Source organism: Cydia splendana, chromosome 17 (genome assembly GCF_910591565.1).
Source record: "Cydia splendana chromosome 17, ilCydSple1.2, whole genome shotgun sequence".
Lineage (NCBI taxonomy): Eukaryota > Metazoa > Arthropoda > Insecta > Lepidoptera > Tortricidae > Cydia > Cydia splendana.
Genome location: NC_085976.1, coordinates 7,189,729 through 7,203,630, shown reverse-complemented (window position 1 = coordinate 7,203,630; position 13,902 = coordinate 7,189,729).

Below are 13,902 nucleotides of genomic sequence, written 5' to 3'. Positions count from 1 at the left end.
ATTTTGCAATAAGATAGTAGGTTTATCGTTATTTTTACTTATTATTTTTTCAGCCAAAGAGCTGCCTACTGTCGAAAAATACAGATTAAAATATTCACATATTTCTTTTTTATCAGAGATTGTGTTGTTATCTACGATTAACTTTATCGGGCCTTCATTACATTTTATTTTGTTTAAAGCTAAGTTGTTAATTAGTTTCCACATGGTTTTGGGTTTTCCTCTATTTTAATTATTTAATTGCTTTAAAACAGATACTGTATAATTAATTTACATTAAAATTGGAGATGGAAAGGCTCTCTAATTTATAGCAGGTACTTACCGTATTATTAAAGTTTACAGTAAATAAACGTGCACGCAACTGAATTAATCATTTTAGATCTCTTGAAGTTGGATGTTTCAGTAAAAATTTTCGAAAGTACAGTTTTTTATGGCTACAAATATAATGACCACCAAAAAATACTTTGGTACCCTAAATAAAAAAATCATGCTTACCAAAAAAAAATACTGAACACCAAAAAAATAAGGCCTAAAAATACAAAAGTACCACCACTTTAATTACGACTGCACTTCAAATTGTATTCAAATACCAAATATATTGAATGATCACCAAAAATCATTAATGATCACCAAATCTTGAAGACCAAATTAATGCGATATTTTCACCTACATAAACCACTATGATTACCAAAAAATGTATACATATTACCAAATAAAGTAAACTGATGCCAAAATTACTAGCCCCTCCCGCTCAACCCCCCGTAGCCCGCACCGCATACCTACCTAACCTAATCTACTTTTCTAGTAGCATTTCGTTATGCTACTAGAAAAGTAAGTTAAACTGCTATCAGTTAAGTAGGTTAGGTTAGGTTAGCACTGCGACCCTTACAGAAACGAAATGGTACTAGAAAAGTAGGTTAGGTTAAGTTTCAACTGCTACCCAATACCCATACAGATACGAAATGCTACTAGAAAAGTGGGTTAGGTTAGGTTTGAACTGCGACCCTTACAGAAAAGAAATGCTACTAGAAAAGTGGGTTAGGTTAGAACTGCGACCCATACAGAAACGAAATGCTACTAGAAAAGTGGGTTAGGTTAGGTTTGAACTGCGACCCTTGCAGAAAAGAAATGCTACTAGAAAAGTGGGTTGGGTTAGGTTTGAACTGCGACCCTTACAGAAACAAAATGCTACTAGAAAAGTAGGTTAGGTTAAGTTTCAACTGCTACCCATACAGATACGAAACGCTACTAGAAAAGTGGGTTAGGTTAGGTTTGAACTGCGACCCTTACAGAAAAGAAATGCTACTAGAAAAAGGTGACGAAGTGGATTAATTAATTTAATAGGATAACGATATATTAAATGTTTGCACATTTTTAATTAAAATGTGGTTACAATTTTTGTGATCATTTACTATTTTTGCGTTTACAATGATTATTTTGGAGCCATTTGCTTTAATAGGATAGCAAGATTTAAAAATTTGGTTATCATTTTACATTAAAATGGAGTTCTAATTTTGGTGGTCATTTACTATTTTTGGGTTTACAATGATTATTTTGGTGTCATTTTCTTTAATAGCATAGCAAGATGTAAAAATTTGGTTATCATTTCACATTAAAATGGGGTTTGAAATTTGGTAATCATTGACTATTTTTGGGTTAATAATGATTAGTTTGGTGTCATTTCCTTTAAAAGGATAGTAAAATATAATAAAATTGGTAATCGTTTCAAATTAAAATGGTGTTATAATTTTGGTGATCATTCATGATTTTAGGGTGGTAAAATAGATTTTTTTGGTATTAAATTTTACTAAATCTGGTGATCAGTTAAATAGCAGCCGTTTTTTATTGACGTGCATTATATTCTCAAATAATAGAATTCGTTAAAACGAATCTTATGAGCCCAATCATGAGAGCTCTACTAGTAGCCACTAAATAGTTCTAACCCATATGTCTTCTGGTTCCATTACGAGATCAGGTTGATGGCACCAAATTATTACAATATACTTGCAAAGATTCGAATCGAGGACGGCTATTAGATGGATAACATTTTTATCTTGAAAACAAAGCAAAGTTATACCGTTCACGGACATAATATGTCCTGTAGTCTTCGAAGACAGTCAATAGCTAAGTAACATTGTGTCTGAAAACCAGAATACCGGACAATCAATGTGTAGGTACGCTCTAACGATGTGACCACACAGTCGCCTGTTTGGTGCCTGCCGCAGGTGGCAAACAAGCACGAAGCAACGGGTAATTAGTCGAGTTCTCAGGACGCACGCATCCCTTTAATCAAGGACCTATGTTAACATTGCACCTAGCCTTGGCGAGTGGTTATCTCAGACAAACCAATATATCTCTTAAAGATCGCTTACGGCTCGGCCACGACTTTGCGCGACCGGCGATGGCGGCGGCGGCAACCATAGGTTGGAGCGAGACACAGCGATAGGACCTTTCTTTCCCACCTTACCGTCGCCGCCGTCGCTGGTCGCGCAAAGTCGTGGCCGTGCCGTTATTCATCAATTTAGGCACATTACTAACAATCCGCTTCTGACGACGTCAGAGGAAAACTATTACTGGTTCTATTTCTACTAAATAAATAGCTAGAATAAAGGCAACAACAACATTGGATGTTTAAAATGTGTTTACCCGAATCTCTATTTTAGTATTTAGCTGAAACTTCAATTATCCGTGATGATGACCGGAAAAACCCGTATCGAAACGTCGAAATTGAAGATAAACAAATGTTTTCGTGATTGGCCCGTGATAAAATGTTTTTGGTAAATATGTGCTCAAAGCGCAAACATTTAAACAGTATATTTATGACTATGTATAATGTTTAAAGTTTATGTTGAAGCTTATGTTGAAATAATTTGATCATTCGCTTGTACTTATAGTTTTTTAGAAAAGTAGGTAGGTAGGCACTTATGGATTTTTCGCAAGCTAAAATTATAATCAATAAAGCATTATGAGTAAAATGTACTGAATAAAAATATACTGAAATTAATAATTTAGTAGTTCATTAAAAATTAAGTTTTAAGTTAGTTTTTATTTTTAGTTTAAATCATAATATAATTTAGTGTAATATTTGTTTAAATAAATAAAGCTAGTTATTTATTCAAATAGTAAAAATATCGTATATGTTTATGTCAATGAACTCTGATAAACTTTGTTAAATATTTGAAGTGCATAGATATATGGCGTGATCTTGTTGGGCATATTAAACATGGCGTTTAATGTTTACTGTTATATGGCGTGGTTGGTAGGATCAACGGTAGGTACCTTGCGTTGCACACGCGTTGTCTACTTACAGCGTGTACAGCGAGGCACCTAACGCATGCTGCTCCGGTGTGTGAGCTAGATAGCTTGCACAAAATGATAACACTGCCTAAGTGTAAGGCCTGAGTGGACACTCGAGTTGGGCGTGCAGCGGGGCGGGGCGTGCAGCGTGCATGTTAAACAAATGCAAACGTATAGGAGCGGCCTTAGTGCACGCTGCTCAAATCACTTGTGAGCCCGACGCCACGCTGCACGCCCCGCCGAACGCTCCGCTCCGAGCGTCCACTCAGGCTTAAGTTAAAAATTTGCTTACCATCGCTATGAAATATCAGCTCAACTGTTCAACCCCCCAGCTTATTCCTAGATGGAAAGTTCAACCTACATTTTCTAGAAGCTTAATCTTAGATTAAAACTGTGTCGTATCAACCAAATAATACCGGAGGTCAGCATATACAAGTCCGTTGTGATGTAGTCGACAAGCATTGCGAATAAGGGGCTGATTGTGACGGCGCGGCACCCGTGAACACAGCAGCCTCTTCAAATTTGTATACGTACGTGAAAGCAGACTGAAAATGTGCATTCATATTAAAAACAACGCTCGCAATTCGTATAGTTTAGGAAAATGTAACAAATTAGCCTCTGCACGCGACTTTGTTCAGAAGCCATTATGTGCCTTCTCCCGTATTCGTTAAGGTGACATTCAGATGACGACTGTGGCAGCGAGAATCGTTTGACGGTACCGTCAGTTTCCTTGTTAAATTAAGTAATGGATTTAATGTTCTGATCGTGAAAACAAATGTGGTAACGACAGCAATGCAACCTATCAAGCAAATTGACGGAGAGGTCTTGGCTGCAATACTGTACCAGCAACGATGCGCGAGTCGCCGTTCGAAAGTAGGTAGTACTCCTAAAAAGCTTTCCTAAATCCCTACCTTATTTCTTCACTATCATGTTCGATTTAAACAAAATACGAACGGAGTTTTCAACGAGGTGCTTTATAGCAACACTATCGGTATATAATGTAAGAGTCTGAATACGATAGAAACTCTATCAAGAGCGTTCCCTACAAAACTATTCCCAGACAGGACGAGATAATAAATTTTGACGGCGTCTAGACCAATGACTGTGGCGGTATTCGACTTTGTTTTTTGCCCGACTACGGCAAACTAAAAGGGTCCTGGTTTTAACGGTTAACGTATTTCGGGCACAGTCAAGTCAGCATTCAAAGTAACGGATTAGACGAGAGTACGCGTCAAAAGTACCATTTTCTAATTGATAAAAAAATATATAAGTCCCTGTATGTGGAACAATTACACTGTAACAGATACTCTAGAACGCGAATAGTAGCGATATATACCTATTTATAAATATGGTATTTATAATTAAGTAAGGTCGCTATGTCACAAGCAGACGTAAAACAGATCAAACACTGCTCCAGCAGAGACTATAAAACTGGACCCTTTATAAGCACTAAGTTGCAGATAAGGCGCTTTATAAAAAAGTCTGCTTTCAGAGATGGAAGAGACGAGTAAATAATAGAGACTACAAAAACCTGACCGCTGTTTATTTTGAAATAAATTACTTCACAACAACTCGACCGAAAACTCCTTTTGCGCATCAATCCTACTCACACGGTTACTGGAAATACCTTGATAAGCCCGCGGCATAAAGTATACTGCCAGTCCTAACGGCCCATGGTGTTGTCACAATTTATATAATAACAGTCTTTGTTATTTACTTTTCTGAAACAAAATTCTCCTCTCTTATAAATTAGAGCTGGTTCGCGCCGCGACATAAAAGACACATCACGCGCAAAAATACTCATAACATTTGCCGAGGCGTATTCCTTTATAATAAAAATATACATATATAAAACATAACCGAAGGTCGCAAAGATATCTGATTATAGGATTGGGTCCCCATCACATTATGATAATGGGTGCTTCTGAGACGGCTGGAGATAGAAATAGATTGATTTCCAATTTTTAGCAGCGGCCGTGGCTCCGGCAGGGCGAGGCTGATTGATTTTAGGTTATTGATGCTGTTACTATAGGTTTACGACAATTATTTACATAAAATGGCGGACTGCTTGCCTCGTTAACCCAGATATAGCCCCTGGCAGCGGACCTTCTAAAAAAGTCAATCTAAAGGCACACACTTCCGCGGGAGTTAAAGAAATGACAATTCTTGACTGTCGGTCGTCTTAAATCAGTTTCAAAATATTACTTTTAGCTATCTATGATATAGCAAAACTCATTATGTAATATTTGATAAAAATAAATATATAGTAAGACTTGCTTATTTACTCCGTGATACGAGGAAGAAAACGTTTAGTAGTTGAGTTGACGTCAGTTGCATGACTTCTAACATGAAGTTTGCGGGTACAATTCCCATAGCTAATATTTTTTGGGCAATTAGGTATGTTCACACAGTCGCAATTTTTTTAAATGAATTCTTTCATAAAGTGTCAAAGCAATTAGCTCTTCAAGGGCTTTTCTCCTCTGGGCCAGAATGACAGATGGCTGTTCTAAAATGAAATCATTTTGACTTACTTATATTAAAAGTCGCACGACCGTTCCGTTCATTCTTGGTACAATGAAAACGCCGGCAGTCCGATTCCGTTTGCCTATCGAGAATGCTCGGGTAAATGAGTTGCTTTTTTAATTTTAAATTCTTTCTGCTCTGTATTTGGTTGTAATTGTTTTGTAACAAATTTAAATATTTTCCGAGAATTAATCCGATGTTTGTTTGTTATGTGAGAATATATATATAATTCGACTCACTTAACTAAAGGCCGGATCAGCGGATTTAGCTGGTTTGATTTTCGCCAACATTTAAGCGACCCATTATTATTTCGGAAGCTGCATTAAGAAAAAAACTCAAGCTCAGCAGTTCCCTAATGACCAAAGCGTCTTAAAGGGAATCCATCAACCCTTATTTCATATTTAGAATCTCGGAAATTCGGTCAATATTTCGTTGAAATCTCAATAAGGAGATAACTCGAGGGCCTATGGAATTATTCCGATCGTGTAGTATTCCACCTAATACGAACCAGTTTACGTGTGATTCCGAGTAAGAGTAGTTGTAACGGTTTTGAAGTCACAGTAATATTGGTTTTCTGAGGCGAGTGGTTGAAATGGCGTGGGAAGTAGCCCTGGCAACCCTTCGGCAATTAGGTTTGGGACGCTATCTGAAGTAATTTTCCGCGACACTTGCCTTAATTAGATCAAACGTCCCGGCCGGCCGACGCCGAGGACTACAAGATAACATGACCATATGTGGAACGTCGCACATTACAACCGAGGGGAAAGTGTGACAGGCGTTTATGTAGGAGTGTTGACTGTAACCCATGTCACTGATTGTATGTCTTTTTTGCTTGCAACTATGGATAGAGCGATAATTATGAATGTATAAATAAAACCGGCCGATTGCGAGTTGGACAATGTATTATTTTTTTCCTTAAGACCTGCTCACGCTCCATTAGTTTTTAGGGTTCCGTACCCAAATGGTAAATACGGGACCCTATTACTAAGATTCCGTCTGTCTGCCACCAGGCTGTACCTCATGAACCATGATAGCTAGACAGTTGAAATTTTCACAGATGATGTATTTATTTCTGTTAAAGCTATAACAACAAATAGGTACTAAAAAGTACGGACCCTCGGTGGACAAAAAGCTTTAAGCTTAAACGTTCAGATGGCAACTGCAGCTGCGGTACTGGTGTGGCATTGACGCGGACGCCGTCACTGTCAATTTGCTTGATAAAATGAGTGCATTTCGCCGCAATATTGCAGCAGTAACGGTGGTGAAATCTGAATCCGAACGATAGGCACGAACCTACCTTTTATACCAACTTCTGTCGGCGGGTATAACTTGACCCGGACTAGTTCAGATCTACGTGTTCAATTGTCAAATGTGAAAATTAAAATTAAACATCAAAAAATTACTGGTAGCTCGGACTAGAGGGTACGATGCATTGGAACTTTTTTAGAAGACTAGTAAAATATTGAGTTGAGATTAGATTAAACTGCAAGTGTCGAAAAGCGCCACGCATTTATTGTTCACAGGAAAATGAATTGCATTTTAGCTCTAAATTCCGATGCAATTGTATCTGATCTACATTAGGGAATGCAAATCGGTTATTTTCGGTTAATAACCGATAATTTCCATACAAACAATAACCGAAAATAACCGATTTGCATTCCCTAATCTACATATGATACGTATATCTACGTATGATCTACGAATCATACGAGATGATTGATAACCGGCCTTCGACAGTGTGAAATGTAGGTACTATAATTGTAGAGTACTATATATGTATGTTTGTATCGCAATGTTTTTGTTATATTGTTTAGACATATTTAAATTTACTTGTAGTTCCGCAGTGACTTGGTGTATACTGTTATACTGTGTAACTTATTTGAATAATAATATAAAAAATAAAAATAAATAATAATAACACCGTATCGGTCTAATAATGAATGACTTGTTAATGACATTTTTATATTCCCTGTAGCTTTTAGTGTCACAAGCGGATAATTATTTCCCCGTAGCTTTTAGTTTCACGGGTACTGGTATCTGGATTATGATTTAGCGCTTAATTCAAACCCTCTAGTATCCAACTGTCCAATTAGTGTCGACCTAATAAGTAATGAAATTATTGTTAAAACGCGATGCGTACTAGAGTGGTCCAGTAAAGATTATTTTGAATTCATTTAATGAGTTTTTATATATAATGTATCCAAGATATGTACCTATTTAAACTTATTTATTTCCAGTTTATTATTAAAAATGATTTAATCCATAAAATAACTGCGCTTACTTCCCCGTACCCAAGTATTTACCTAGGTACGCAGAAATCCATTTCAGAGACAATTGCAACGGTGCATAGGCTAATGAACTAACACTAGCATCTAAAATCAAGAGTCCTTGTCGTTCCACGAACCAAACTAATTCGCATCATTATGCAGATTTATGCAAATGCAAGCACATTAGCTGTAGTCAGACAATTCTTGCAATAAATAACACATTTGGTTCCTATTAGCAATTGTCGCAAAGGCGGAAATTGCTTGCTAAATCTAAACGTTCGCGGGCGCCAAGATAGTTCAAAGGAGTTTATTAAGGTGGCGGTGGCACTAGTTCTGAATTTTATAGCAAGGAAAGTGGTGGGATTCATTCCGATCAGTGCTTTTTCACGTTTATTATTTTACTTATATACTTTATTATTCTCTTCTGCTTGAAATAAAACAATGAGTCATTATATATGTATACGAAATTGGTATTTTTTATACCATGCCGGGGGCAACCAAGCATACGGCTCGTTTGATAGTAAATGGTTAGGTAGGTACCGTAGCTTATGACCGTCTAAATTACGTACATTAGTATATAAGTTATATTGTCAGCGATTTCCAAACGTGTTTTTAAATTAATAGCCACTTTTTTTATCGGCGCATGGTGTCACGACACTATCCACAAACCAAACTGAGATGCGGCGTCATAAAATTTCTCATACATAGGTACCTACCTAAGTATGTATGAGAAGTATATGTACTTGCACTACAAGAGTAAATAAAAGAGAAGAAACATGACCCTGCTGGTCGTCAGTTTGTTCTGTGGATACTATAGCATTTATTTACTTGTTCTCTTTTCTCTAACAAATTAGAACGCGTCGCATCCGCGTCAAGATTTCATTAAAGCAATATCAGTTAAATTCCGTGCCATTTATTCTTATTGTGTCGCGAGCGCGTGTGAATTTAGTTCTGAGAGAACTAGTGTAAAATGATCTAAGTAATTACCTACTACAGCTGATTGCATTGCAAACTGCTTTACCTTTATAGTTAGGAAAATACATCGTGCCGCAGCATCGTGGTAAGCAGCGAGCGCCCATGATAGTGAGCCAAATGCTGCGATTCGACATCTTGCCCCGACTCGTAGCTAGCTCCTAGCCGCTCTCTGCTAGACTGTGTGCTAACTAAATGGACACTCGAGCGGCGGCAACCAGGGGAGCGTCCGACGAGGCGTTCATTTGTTTTACAAATGCAAACGTGTGCGGGCGGCCTCAGTGCACGCTGAGCTGCTTAAATCCCTTGGACGCTCGACATAACTCTGCATGTCCCGCCAAATGCGTCGCCGGAGCTAGACGCTTGCCGCTGCAGTCTTCGACGCCCCATCGCTCGGTAAGCTATTAAAATGGCTCTCGTGCTTCGTGGCGATTTTCCCGAAGCGCTGATTTCATTTGGCCAATTACTGGCATCTCTAATTGCCAGTGGAATTGTTTCTGATGAAAAATCCGGCCAAGTTCCACCATTTACAGTAATTATCATCATTACTCCTTATTAGGCTTTCTAATGAGTTTAGATTGCGCGTGTAGCTGCTAATAAATGCACGGAATCTGATGAGTTCATTAAAATTCGGAGATTGATGATTCGCCGGCGCTGGCCTTTTACGAAAAAATCTACTTACGAAGTTTCTGGTGCGTAACAAAATTTGTGCGATCCTTTGTCAAGGTGAAATATGCCCAAGCCAATTTTTGTTATTTTTATTCAATTTTCTGTCGAGTGAACTTTACGTAGGTAGTCTTATTAATGGTTAGAAAAGTCACTAGTACCTACATAAGTAATTTCAACGTGCTAGTCCGACCTCTAAGTGGCTGATCAGTATTTTTTTAGGACAACCGGCCAAAGAATTTTACAGTTTGACCGTAACCTAGGTAGAGACAGAAAAATTATAGCCTCATACCGCAGGCACGTCATTTTCTCAAGGCAAACAGGGCCCCAGTCCGCGAGGTCGCGCTGCAATACTTGATTAATCCGGTCCGGCGCCGGAAGTCGATTACTCGCCGGAAATGGCTCGTCGCGGACGTGATTGCGACGATGACGGACCGGACGCGACACGGTGCGACGTCTGAGCCGGACGACAGTTGTCATAACTTGATGCTGACGGTTTTGTTAGGGAAATTGATGAGTTTGGATTGTGTCAAAGTCCATAATAATATTACAAATTATGCTAAAAGGTCCTTTGCTAAAGACCTCAAGTTTCATGAACTGCATGAAGTTGAAGCTTAAGTTCAAAAGTTGTTTATTCGTTGGCTACGTTTTGATGGAGCGTCAAGCTGGACATTTGGACAAGCTGCACACTTTCATCTCATTCTTGTCCATGGGACGGATGTATGCAGCCCGCTCAAATCAATTATAAAATGATATAGTACCCATATCACTAAAATTTAAAGGTTCATTATATTATCTTACAAGTTGTTACGTTGTTTGTTTGGCTTCCTTTCTTTCTTTCTTCAGTGACACCCATAATACGTATATATTTTTCTGTTCCATGATTCGTTTACTCCAGGATGATCCACATACAGATGTAGTGCATAATTATTTTCCATCCTATTTTCACGGAAACTGATGAACTTGGCTTGCTATTTCAGTCAGACTCGGTACAAAAGGTACTGGCATTGACTGAACTAGCATTAGAAATACAAATGCGAACGTTTCCGAGAAAATACAATGGAAAAAATTATACACTAGATCTGTATAGGTAATAGGTATTTGACAATAGAAAAACCAAAGTCCAGACTAGTCTAATCTTAATCACATTTTTAACAATCCTTTTTTTTAAATATGTTTAGTTCTTTCGTATTTATGGAACGTACTCGTTGCTTGTTCTGTGCAGTGCTAGCAAGGCAGACTCGGAATCCTAAACAACTTGGTGTTTGCGCGGTAATAGCGAGGAAACAGTCGAGTCTCAACAGAATGTTTGAGGGGATTGTCCTTTTGTATCAAGGGGTATTGACGACTTGAAGCAAGTGCAGTTGCGTACCTATATTTCTTTAGAATTCGCATTGGTATAAAAAAATGAAAAAGAACTGATGTCGTCCAGCCGTTGCAGTATGCGAAAGTTAAAACTATAACATATGTAGTTATGTACCTACCTATTCTTAGTTTCATGGGTACAAAGAAATAAGAACAAAACTTATATATTTCCTTGATTTTTTTGACAAATGCGTCTCACATAGGTAACTACTTATCTCAGTGAGAAAACTATTTTCACAAACTAGCATTTGTTCCATTAATACTCGACCGGCAAAACGAACGAATGAAACGAACTTGTGTTAAGAAAAATAAAGGAAAAGTATTCGTGTTTATAAGTTCAATGCTAATATAAGAACAATGTAAGCTCTCTTTGACAGAACTTCTGAATATTTCATACGCAAATACTACCTAGCCAATTTAAAAAGTCTTATCTCCATACGAGTGTCGGTGATATATGTTTTTTTATCTATGTGTGGTAAAGTACACGAATATCAGCGCACAGTATTATCGCGAGGAGCGCCGATGGATCTACAATAAAGCCAAAGCGGTCGGTTAATAAAAATTCCTGAGCATAGAAGTTATTCTGTAAGAGCCCCAGGGGAGGAGCGGGTACGAGCGATAAGCAATAGCGAGCTGATTAATAATATGTATTGTAGAATTACTACACCTTACTCGTATAAAACAAAGTCCCCCGCCGCATCCGTCAGTTTATGTGTTTGTATGCTCGCGATAAACTCCAAAACTACTAAATGGATTTTCATGCGGTTTTCACCTATCGATAGAGTGATTCTTGAGGAAGGTTTATGTACAATTTGGTAACCCGTGAAAAGCCGGGGCGGGTCGCTAGTATATTATATTATACATTAACCTACGGTGCGTGTTTGTTAATTACTGCTGGCCCCTACGCTCAGTTTAACTGACAGACTATGGGACTACCCAGATAACTTTTCAGGTGGCCGCTTAACGTAAATTCGGTTGGTTTATATTTACATTTCTTAAACTATCCTTAACTTTCAGGAATAGAAGAGAGATTTCCTGTGTTGCCAAAAATTTACTTGACACTACCTAGCCCTTGCCACCTTGGCCACACTAATATTTATTTTTTGTAATAATTACAAAGTACCTACCTACTAATTGATGTAGGTAGATTATTCGTGTGTAGAACGCTTAATTAACCCAGATCGCATCTAACATCCACGCCGTATTTTCCAGCGATAACTACAACAACCTACAATACGTCTCCCCGAAAATATTACCGCAAGTCCCGCCATTTTCTATAACTCGCACCAACGACCGCCTCTATGAAATACCGGCGCTACCCGTAGGTGAGAATATGCGCAGAGTGTAGAATTTCCCAGGAGCGTGTGCGCAGCGTAATGCGCACTTACGGCTGCAACTTTTTGACAAGCGTCCCGCTCCCGAGGGCGCGCCTGATACAAAACGTGTGAACGCCATATGAAGAGTGCCCATGGGTCTTATTACATGGAAATAAAGTTCAGATTGTTAGTTTAGTGTGTCTTCAAAGGTCGAGTTTTCAGGTTTAAGCAACGAGTGTCATTGGAAAATTGATTTTGTTTTTAGATTACCTACTCTCAATGCAGCGAGATACGCTGTTATAATATAGTTAATAATTTCGATTGATTTTTTATATGTAGGTATATATAAAATTAATAACAGACTAAATAGGAATTGTTAATGCAGTCCAAGAGAATGTTTAGTAATAAAGTAATAATATTTTTTTGCTAGATTTCCTAATTTTCTTGAAGGTTTAGTCTTATTTCTAGTTAAGGTCGATATTTGGATTTTGTTGTTAGGCTTTTTTTAATATTTACGGTATTTAAACAAAATAAAATACAGTAATGTTTAGGCATATATCTAGCATAGTACCCGCTAGTAGACTATAAAAGTAGGTAAAATAGTAAGTAAAACAGACAGGAGTACCTAAATATTGTTAGGTCAGTCACATTTGCCGGACGGTCGAGCTTGGACAAATAGATCCAGTGAGGTACTGACCTTAAAAATACTGGCACTTAAATACTAGTAGATACGCAAAAATTGCACGGTGCAAACGCTCAATCACACCGTTTGCTTCCGATCGTGAAAAATTAAAACCGACGTGGCACCGCCGTCCGTTACTTTGTTTGAGTAACAAGTGTGCCTAAATTGGTTTATTGATTGCACCAATTTGGGATTCATTCATTCAGAGGTTTTCCTCTGAACCAGTTTGTGGTAGATAACGCAGATTTCAATTTAAGGGAGGTAGTGGGATGAACATGCGCCGTATTTTAAAACGCAAATTTAGGTAGGTATTGTAATGTATATTAAGGATACTTAGGTAGGTACACGAAGATTAATATCAAACCAATATCATATTTTTAAAACCTCGATACCTCTTAATATGATAAAGTTACCAACTTTACGATTGCATCCAACTGACACAAAGCTTAGTGATAGAAAACGCCAGTCGAAACTTAAATAATGTATGGAAATAATCATGTGACTCTTTTTTCTTTTTTTTTTCTTTTTGTTTGACGTTTGTGATGTTTGTTGTATGTTTGTCATATTTAAACTTTCAGTGTACACTTGCAAGTAGTACCTAAAGCGAATTGGAATGCAGAACTGGTTTTTCTTTTAGCGTTTGTCATGCGAATCTATTAAAATGTACCCGTATGAAAGTTCATAGTAGCAAACTGATGCCTATTGAAATAGAACAGAAACAAAAAAATATATACTTACCTTTGTTTCTTTCTTGATACTTATTCAATATTCCTAGAACATATCTAAATGGGGTCCCTTTGTTAGATATAAAGTTTTT